The following is a 10,177-nucleotide window of genomic DNA, read 5'->3' as shown; positions in this document are numbered from 1 at the left end:
CATTAGCTAGCTCATTAACTATGACTGCTCTAGCATGTTCTTGTGAGGTGTTCCACACGACGATTCAGTCAGCAGAACCACACTCAGAAACCATCTTGCAGAACCCACTCAGGAACCATCTGCAGAACCACACTCAGAGAACCATCTGCACACAAATGAACATCATGTCTTCTCATCCTGAAGTTCACACGTTCCTCCAACACCATGGACTGAATAACCATGATGAAAAACTTCATGGAAAACATGCTGGACGTGAACCCCGTCATATTTCTGTCCATAGACGTGCCCGACAGATTCGGGTGGAACCCAGTTGTTGGTGTGTTGTGTGTGGTGTGTGTGTGCGTGTGCAGGGCGGAGTGTGTGGTCAGTATCAGCAGTGACATCACTCCGTCCTTGATGTTGTGTTTTTTTAATCTCACACTGACTGTCAACTCTGGGTGTTCGGCTGTGTGTGATGATGCCTGGGTGGTGTGTGTGTGTGTGTGTGTGTGTGGTGGGGTTGGGGGTGATGGTGAATGCGTGAGGGGGGGGGCAGAATAAAGAGACAGCAGAGTGTCTCCACCCGCCTGGAGACGCCTCAGTGGACGCCGTCAGTTTGACTTGGTTGGTTCCATGATGCAGCTCGATGATCAGAGTCAGCTGATCGTGGAAAGAAAAAGTTCAAACCAACTTTATTAACTTCTGACGTCCACTGACCCACTCTTGACCTGTGATCAGGTGACCCCACTGAACCTGTGATCAGGTGACCCCACATCCTGTGATCAGGTGACCCATCTGACCTGTGATCAGGTGACCCACTCTACGTGCTCATGACCATCAGGTGACCCACTCTGACCTGTGATCAGGTGGACCCACAGGACCTGTGATCAGTGACCCACACTGACCTGTGACCTGCTGACCCACACTGACCTTGTGTCCAGGTGACCCACACTGACCTGTGATCAGGTGGCCCACACTGACCTGTGATCAGGTGACCACACTGACCTGTGATCAGGTGACCCACTCTGACCTGTGATCAGGTGACCCACACTGACCTGTGATCAGGTGACCCCCTCGACCTGTGATCAGGTGACCCATCTGACCTGTGATCAGGTGACCACTCTGACCTGTGATAGAGTGACCCACTCTGACCTGTGATCAGGTGACCCACACTAGACCTGTGATCAGGTGAGCCACTCTGGACCTGTGATCAGGTGATCCACACTGACCTGTGTTCAGGGACCCACTCTGACCTGTGATAAGGTGACCCACTCTGACCTGTGATCAGGTGACCCATCTGCCCGGTGATCAGGGACCCACTCTGACCTGTGATCAGGTGACCCACACTGACCTGTGATCAGGGACCCACTCTGACCTGTATCAGGTGATCCACACTGACCTGTGATCAGGTGCCCACACTCTGTGATCAGGTCTGACCCACTCGACTGTGATCAGGTGAACGTTCTTGTTTCGTACGCTCTGTTCTCACACTAGTAACTTTGGGCTCCGGGTCGGGAGAAGTAACGTAACGCTCTTACGGCACTAAGTCACACGCAGCAAACTATTTCACTGATTCTGGTGAAACTGGATCATATTTTATGGAGGAAATGTTTTCTGGTTTTCCCTCTGATGTCCTCCGGCTGCTCCGCCCAATCTCTGTGATTTACAGAGTTTATGATGGACAGTGAAGTGAAACTGCTGGACAGCTGTAGCTGCTGTTAGCATCATGTTAGCTCAGGTCTGTTAGCGCTGTTAGCTCATGTTAGCGCAGTCTGTTAGTCTGTAGCTCATGTTAGCTCAGTCTGTTAGATGACGGTTAGCTCATGTTAGCTCAGTATCTTTAGCTACAGTCTGTTAGCTGCTGTTAGCTCATGTTAGTCAGTCTGTTAGCTCAGTCTGTTAGCTGATGTTAGTAATGTTAGATCTAGTCTGTTAGTTCAGTCTGTTAGCTGCTGTTAGCTTCATGTTAGCAGTCTTTAGCTGCTGTTAGCTCATGTTAGCTCAGTCTGTTAGCTGCTGTTAGCTATGTTAGCGCCAGTCTTTTAGCTGCTGTTAGCTCATGTTAGCTCAGTCTGTTAGCTGCTGTTAGATCATGTTAGACTCAGTCCTGTTAGCTCAGTCTGTTAGATTGCTGTTAGCTCATGTTTAGCAGCACGTTACCTGTTAGTTGCTGTTCAGCTCATGTTAGCTCAGTTGTTAGCTGCTGTAGCTCATGTTAGCTCAGTGTTAGCTCAGTCTGTTAGCTCATGTTAGCTCAGTCTGTTAGTTCTGTTAGCTCATGTTAGCTCAGTCTGTTAGCTGCTGTTAGCTCAGTCTGTTAGCTGCTGTTAGCTCATGTTAGCTCAGTCTGTTAGCTCATGTTAGCTCAGTCTGTTAGCTCAGTCTGTTAGCTGCTGTTAGCTCAGTCTGTTAGCTCAGTCTGTTAGCTGCTGTTAGCTCACACTGACGTATTTATCGATCATTGATTTGTACTTTGTGTCCTCGTGTCCTAAGGAAGCCGCTCGATACCCGTCCATCATTCAGGGACAGTTTACAACATGGACAAAAGTCTGTGGACAGCTGCATGGCCCTCCACATTTCAGACATATCTGAGATAAGTGGTGTGAGTTTGCAGCTCCTGAGCCGACATTCGTCTCTCGGTGTGAAGTGTGTTTGAGTCGGCTGGCCTGCGATCGGGCTGCGACCACAGAGCCTGCTGGCAGACGCTCTGGCAGTGCTGGTAAGCCCGGCTTACTCTGAGGCCGGTGACGTGAGCCAGCACTGTATTCCTTTCTACTTTGGTATCATAACAAGTGAAGCTCTCCGGGTTTAGAGCGACACCACAGACATTATCCACAACACAACGCCCACTGCTGCTTTTAATAGCTCGGCCTGTCGCATGTGCAGATCGGCCCGTGGAGGCGCCGCACGCCGCGATCAGCGTTACTGTGGAGACGTCGTGGGACATTCAGCAAGACAAGCGGAGTTAACACGATCAGAGAGGAAGTGGACCTCATGAAGCCGAGCTGACCGCTGTGATGGAGAAACTGGGTCCCCACGCAGAGTTCCCATGCTGCCCCGATGACACGGCGGCCTCCACCGTCACGCCCACGCCGATCGGCAGCCAATGGGAGTGTCCGAACCCCACGCTCTGACAGGATGGTCGATGACATCACGCTGCCTCAAAAACAGAAAAGTGAGATTTATTTAGCAGCGTGTGGAATCCCGCCTTCGTCAAGCGGCGTGCCGCCCACGCCGGCTGTGTTTACAGCGAGCGGAGGCCGAGCTCAGAGGCAGAGTCTTCTGCTCTGTGTTTGTTGGCAGCCGCCGCCGCCATTTGTGGCCGTGCCTGAGGTTTGTGGAGCAGAGGGGGCTGCTGGGAGCAGAACCAGAGTCTGGCCTGTGTGGGCCTCCAGCTGGCTGACACCAGCACAGAACAGGAGGGCCTCACTCAGAGCGGGAACCCCCGGGAGGGCGGAGGGTGGAGGGTGGAGGGGCTACCGTGAGGAGGGTCGAGAGCTGAGTCATGTGACCACAGCTGGAGGTCAAACAGCTGACTGAACAGAACACACAAGAACCAGAACCAGAACCAGAACTATCTTCAGCAGTGTTTCCACCATGAAGTCTGCAGCCTGCTCTGTGCTGCAGGACTTCAACATCACTGAAACATTCATAATCATCGTCATCATCATCAGCTGAACATGTTTACACTTCCAAACTTTTTAATGTTTTCAATGATTTCTGCATCACAGCAGTGAAACTGTCACAGTGAACACACGCTCCATGAATAACAACATGGAGTCCAGCCTGGAAGATCTGCAGAGACCCAGAGACAGAAATGTTTGAGAAGAAGGTCCTCCATGTTTGTACAGGAGCCCAGGACGGACAAACTGAACACATGACCACCATGAGGTCAATCTGCGTAAACAGACATCTGTGTCTCCAGACTAGAACATGCTGACAATAACACCTCCATGGGTAAAGACATTCTCTGTGACTCATTCTGGGCGTGTAGTATTTGTGGTGTTATCTTGGGGTTTAAAGTCGATCCACCAGGATGAGTTGGGCAGAATGTGAGACCGACTCAGGCACTTCTGATGAACTTTGAGAGTGTCTCTAATTCTCCTTGAACAAGCGTCAATAAATAATACAGCATAAGACATCAGAGGCTCCTGAACACTTTCTGAACTCCTGACCTTTGACCTTTGACTTCAGCAACTTCTCCAACACCTACAGCTCCTCCCAGATCAGGGGCGTCCCGCTCCACCTTCACAAACCTCCTGAAGGTCTCCAGCTCTTCAGAGAGAACCTCCTCTCCAACAAATGGGCCTTGGTTGTTCCCCTCTGAATGTGGTTTTGATAAATCTGCGATGCAGGCTGAACATTAATGTGTGATATAAAAATCAAACCTTGAATTTGAGCAGAATGAAGTTGTTTCCATGCACATGGTATCTCCAGAGACCTTCAGTCATTATGTAACACACCTGCATGCTGAGCGCTCCGGCTAACAATGCACAATAGTGTGCAGCGTACGTGAGCTGCCACAGTCAATCACAAATGTAAGTAGTCACCTGGGCTGCAGAAACAGGCGCCTGGCTCCTATTTATGACCTTTCATCGACCATTACGCAGAGAAGCATCTGAGGACTAACTTGTGGCGAGTAAATGAGTCGTAGCGGGGGGCTGTTTGTCTGGGCGCTGAGCTAGCATGAGCTCATTCACACAATGTCGGCCTTGTCGCCTGTCGCAGAGCTTTCTACCAATGTGGTGGACTTCTTCACATTCAGACGGACGGTTCAGTCCTGATGGTTCTCATTAACATCCAGAGAAGATGGAAGAAGAACGTCTTATCATAGCATGAAGAGCTGCTTCTTCAGGACTAGACCCTGTGATACAGTAACAGGCCTTCCTGTACGTATGTGTGTGTGTTTGAATCCACAGTCAGCTCAGTTATGAACATGTCTGGATTATGTTAGCTGACCACGTGAAGCTCGAGGTGAACAACGGACGAACCAACGTACAGCTCGTTTCCACCAACAACAGCAGGCAGGTCGAGGTGTTTGTTTACAGGTTCGTCTCCCTCGACGACATACGAGTGACGTCTTCGGTCGCCAACAAAAGATATAAATGTCAAACACCAGCTGACCCAGTTTGAACCGGGTCCAGCTTGGTCCATCAGTTGAAGGTACCCCGTTGGCACTATGGAGCCACATACTGATGAAGTTATACGTCAACGAGCAATGCAACCACAAAAAGCTAAAAGAGAAGCTTGTGAAGCAGCAAACATTTGGACCTGTTTGTCCTGATGGTGGCGCTGGAGCAAAAGTCATTCATATTTACAGGGTTCATCCTCTGAGGAGACAATTCCAGTAAAATCACAGCTGACACAACAAATCCAAGGCTGCCTCCAGTCTTTATGCTAAGCTAGGCTAACAACATGCTGGCTCCAGCTGGGTGTTGAACCCACAGACACTGACGAGGATACTCCACACTTTATGCAAAGGCTTTTTTTAGAAACAACGTCAGGGGTCATGAGATGATTCATCCTCTGGGGATCTCGAGGATCTGTCCAGTAGTAGTTCAGATATTTGACTCTTTGACTTCAAACCTCGAAATGTTTGGAAACCCTGAAAATAAACTGCAACCTTCAGCTTCAGGCTCCAATAATAGAAACCTGCTTCTAACTTTGGACGTGTTTGACATTTGGGGTTGACTTCAGACTCAAACTGGAGGAGATCCACGAGAGGGAGGAATCCTGCGTCAGAGCGTCACGCCTCCGCCGGGAAAAGCCAGAAAACCCTTCGAGTGGCGAGCTGAGTGTGTTTGGAGCTGTGAAGAGACAAAACCACGGTGGTGGCTGGGCTCAGATCAGTCTGACTGCGGTGTTCCTCCACCATGACTCTCAGTCTGCTGTGTTATTATAGCATTATCCAATCAGCCCCGTCTGGCCCCGAGGGATTTACCCCCAGTTTTACACCGAGTGTTCAGCTCCCCCACATCACCAGAGGTCAGCCTGCGAGGCGAGCTAACGGGCGCTAATGTGGACGCTCGGCGCGTTAATGAGGCGACTGCACAGGGTCCGGGGACCGCACAGGGTCCGGGGACCGCACAGGGTCCGGGGACCGCGGCTTTCCCACCGCCACTGTTGACAAGTTAGCAAAGTCCATCCACCGCACTTCATTAACACGTACATCGAGTGATTTCAAATGTTTCTTCATGTCACAGAAACTTCTACAAGTTACAAATCTCAATATATTACAGAATTTTATGATCAAACTTTTTCAAATTTTAAAACTTGGTGTTTTATGCCATATTTATAAATATATAAATAAATATTATAAAAAAATACCGTACGAGTGCCGTATAAAATAAAGCTTTTATCATTACGGCGTTTTACTTTAAAACTTTATTACAGATAATTGTCATTTTACATAAATTTGTATGTAAGAAAGCAGAAAATAATAAAATAACAGTTGGCTTGTTAATTTACAGATAATTTTCTGTATAATTTTAAAAAACAGAAAACTACTGTAAACTACTTATTTTCCATATTTTTCTTCACTACATTTATTTGACTTTAGTGACTCTAAAACTTATATTTATACTTATATGATATTTTAGTTTGCAATGATTTCACAAAAACTGCAGAAATCTGAAAGGTGGAGAGCAACAATTTAAGGAATTCCAGGTAATTAATGACTCCTCAAACCCAATAATGAGTGTGGAGGATCTCCTCTTTATGTTCCTGAGTCACTTCAATAAATCGAATCAGTCTGAAGCTTTAAATCTCGTTCACGATGCTGCGTTCAGATCTGGACTCGTGGAAAGTGAGAGGCCTGCCGACACGCTCGATCTGCCTCCTGCACACACACTTAAACAGCAGAGTCTGCTGCTCTGTTATTAGCTGCACGGCTTTATTTTCTATTTATAGAGCCGGAGCTGTCTGATTGGCTCCGTGTGGAAAGTTAACGTTCAGTCTCCACGACAGCGGCACAGTTTCATCTGACTGTCACAACCTGATTCATGAATGTATATCTGTGTTTTGGTGTTTGCAGCCACCTTCCTGCGTCCTCATTCTAACTGGAAAAATCAGATTGTGCTGGCGCCGTGCTCGGCTGCCGCTCGCCTGGCGTGTCCTGCGATGCTGCCTGCAGTGGAAGAAATGCGGCTGGAATTACAGATTCGAAGGCGAGCTTAATCTCCGAGGACACCTTTGCACATGGAAACTGCTGTAAAACCAGCCACAAGAAAAACAGCTCATCACACATGCACAGTAAATATGGAGAATCTGCATCTCTGCAGGAGCACAGAGAAGAATTCAAGACAAAATGAGAAAGTTTCAGAGTCCATGATCTGCCAGCAGCACAGTTCTGCATATTTAACTCTTCAGCCACTTTTTTATTTAGTGTCACTAAAACTCTTCTGTGATTTGAATTCTTCCAGTTCTCAGCAACTTTCATGAAAATCTGTGAATTTACAGATCACTTTAAAAAACAGAAATGTATGTATGTGTTTTTTACTTCATTACATTTATCGATAACTTTAGTTACTCATTTTAAATCCTACGACAGTCTAACCAACCAACCAATGAGTAACTTGTGAATGGTGTCCAAGTACATGCATGTGATTTACTGCTGCCAACCGTAGCTGCTGTTAGCTCAGTTTGTTAGCCTGGGGAGTGTTTGTACCACAGGAGGTTTGGACCACCGTAAAGAAGAAGAAGAAGAAGAAGAAGGAGAAGAAGAAGAGGAGGTAACCAGGCTCAGCAGTCTCTATGGACATGATGGCAGAGGAGCAGAGAGTGAAGAGGACGCTGACGTTGGAAGCTAAGAAGAGAAAAGGAGAGAGTGACCTGGTTGATGATTAAAAACACAAACGTCTCGTCGTCTTCTGACTCGATACGTCGTCACATTCAAACAGACTCATTCAGTATTTTCCGTCCCCCCTCACAGACGTTCTTCTTCCTGTGATCCGCGATGTGACGGACGCTCACACAAAGCTTCTTTAGAAGAAGAATCTGAACACAATCTCTCATTTTCATCTCCTTGACAATAAAAACATGTTTATCCATAGAAGTGGTCATGAGTGAGTGTGTGGCATTAAGAGCTGCCTATGTTCGTCTGTTCATGGTGCCAGAAGACATTTTCCCCCCTGACTCACTGAGCATATATTACTGTCCTGATCCCCTGTCAGCCCTCATCTGTTCCCCAATATGGTTTCACTTTGAAACAATCATGCAGAATCAGTCACATTTCAGCCGGCTACTTTTTAAAGTGAACCAAGGAAAAGAAAAGAAACGTATCCAATGACATCCGTCGTCCCTCCAGCAGGCCGACCTTTAGACGACGACTTTCTTTAATGATACAGTTACAGTGAAGATTCAAGCAAGAGGCCGCCTGACTTCTGATTATGTAAATCAGAGACTACGTCCAGGTTTTAGACAGTCTGCGGGGACGTAACTTGTCTTGTGTCTGTGTACAGTCTGCATGTAAATGAATATAAATGAACTTGTGTGTGGTCTCCTTTTAATTTCCTCGTCCCACCTTGATCCAGATTGTGACTTTATCGCGTCCGTAAAGCGCCTGGTGTCTCGTTGTCGGCGTCTTCAGAGCAGACTGGGTTTGTTTTGAGGATCCACACAGACGTGAATGAAGTTAATGAATTTGTGAACACTGTCTGTGAGTCTTTACATCTCCACAATAAACGGAACATTTACGCATGTGGAAACATTTTACAGCCTCTCGGTGTCTCCGTAAAGAAGAAAGCCTCCAAATGAAAACCATCCCGAGCTCGCTAACGTTTTTAATGACCGCTCTCCTCCGTTATCTCGTTAGTGATGTCTCTGTGCTTAGCTTCTATCTTTAGCCTCAGCTTTGATATAACAGCGTCAGACATCGGCCGGACATTTAATTAAGAGTAATAATTTAATTTGGGTTCATTGATGACGAATGTTGTCCAAGACAAAAAAAAGGATATTTTCCAAGTAAAGCTCTGACAAACAGATACGACCTTCATCGTTACGTAAGAGTCACGATAACGTGAAGTCAGTTTGATCATTAACAGCTGATTGTTCAGAATATTTATAGATTCTTACAGAGGACAGAAGGTCGAATACAGTACAAGAAAAAAACAGTACATACAAAATACATTTACATTAACTACACGTCTTTAAATGAATCATTTCTACTTCCTGCAGGTTAAATAAAACACACTGGTCTTATCTTATTCTGAAAAGTATGTAATGTTTTATCTTAAAATCAAAATATTGTAACGTTAGCTTAGCAATGGAGTCTATAAAGAATTTAGCTGGTTAACGTTAGCTTGCTTGCTAACGCAGACAAACTGCTAGCTCGCTAACGTAACAAAGTCCAGTCGCGTGTCGATAACGTCAGACACAAGCAGCTAACACTGTCGCTAACGCAACACTACGACTGGGTTAGCAGCTAACGTGCTAACGTGTTGACTTTAGCCAGCAATAAATGATGGTGGAGCTAACATGCTAACGGTAACTGAAGCTAAGCTAAGGGTTAGCCGGCATGGTGACACTCGGCTGTGTGTCGTCATGGCGACGCTCGGCTGTGTGTCGTCATGGCGACGCTCTGATAACGTTTAACGTCCACGTGACTTTGGTGGATGAAGAGGAAACGAGTCACGACCTGCTCACGTACTGTCTACAGGCATCATGGGTAAATGTACAGGACGTGAGTCAGCGTTGGATCAGTGATGATGAAGTCAGAGAGAACGAGCGGCCGTCTCGTGTTTGTCGCAGGTTTGATTCCCAGAGTCAGCAGGGCAAACTAAACATTGAGCGTCTGCTCCATTGTGACGATGTTTAATGTGCACCTTTAATTGACTTCATTAGTTTGGATGAATCATCGTGCAGTCCAAACACTAACGACCTTGTTTACTTCCTGCAGTCCAGTGACCTTAACCACGACTTTTAATGAGTTCATGACATTCATTGAAAAGATCAAACCAACAAACGACATTTTAAATCAGAGTTCATCATCAAACATTTCAGCTGGAATTTAAATAATTTATCGTGTTAACTCCGACAGTATATCTAAAAGGAGTTCATACATTAATAATCTTTAAAGTTGTGTTTGTCCGGTACACAACATGTTACGTTGTAGTGCAATAATATATATTTTATTTAGAATAAAAGTCTGCAAATAAAATAAAAGTGCCTCTGAGTTATTCAAAAAGTACAGTAACTAAAT

This window comes from Larimichthys crocea, chromosome XX (genome assembly GCF_000972845.2).
Source record: "Larimichthys crocea isolate SSNF chromosome XX, L_crocea_2.0, whole genome shotgun sequence".
In the NCBI taxonomy this organism is placed as follows: Eukaryota; Metazoa; Chordata; class Actinopteri; family Sciaenidae; genus Larimichthys; species Larimichthys crocea.
Note: the sequence above shows the minus strand (reverse complement) of the source record.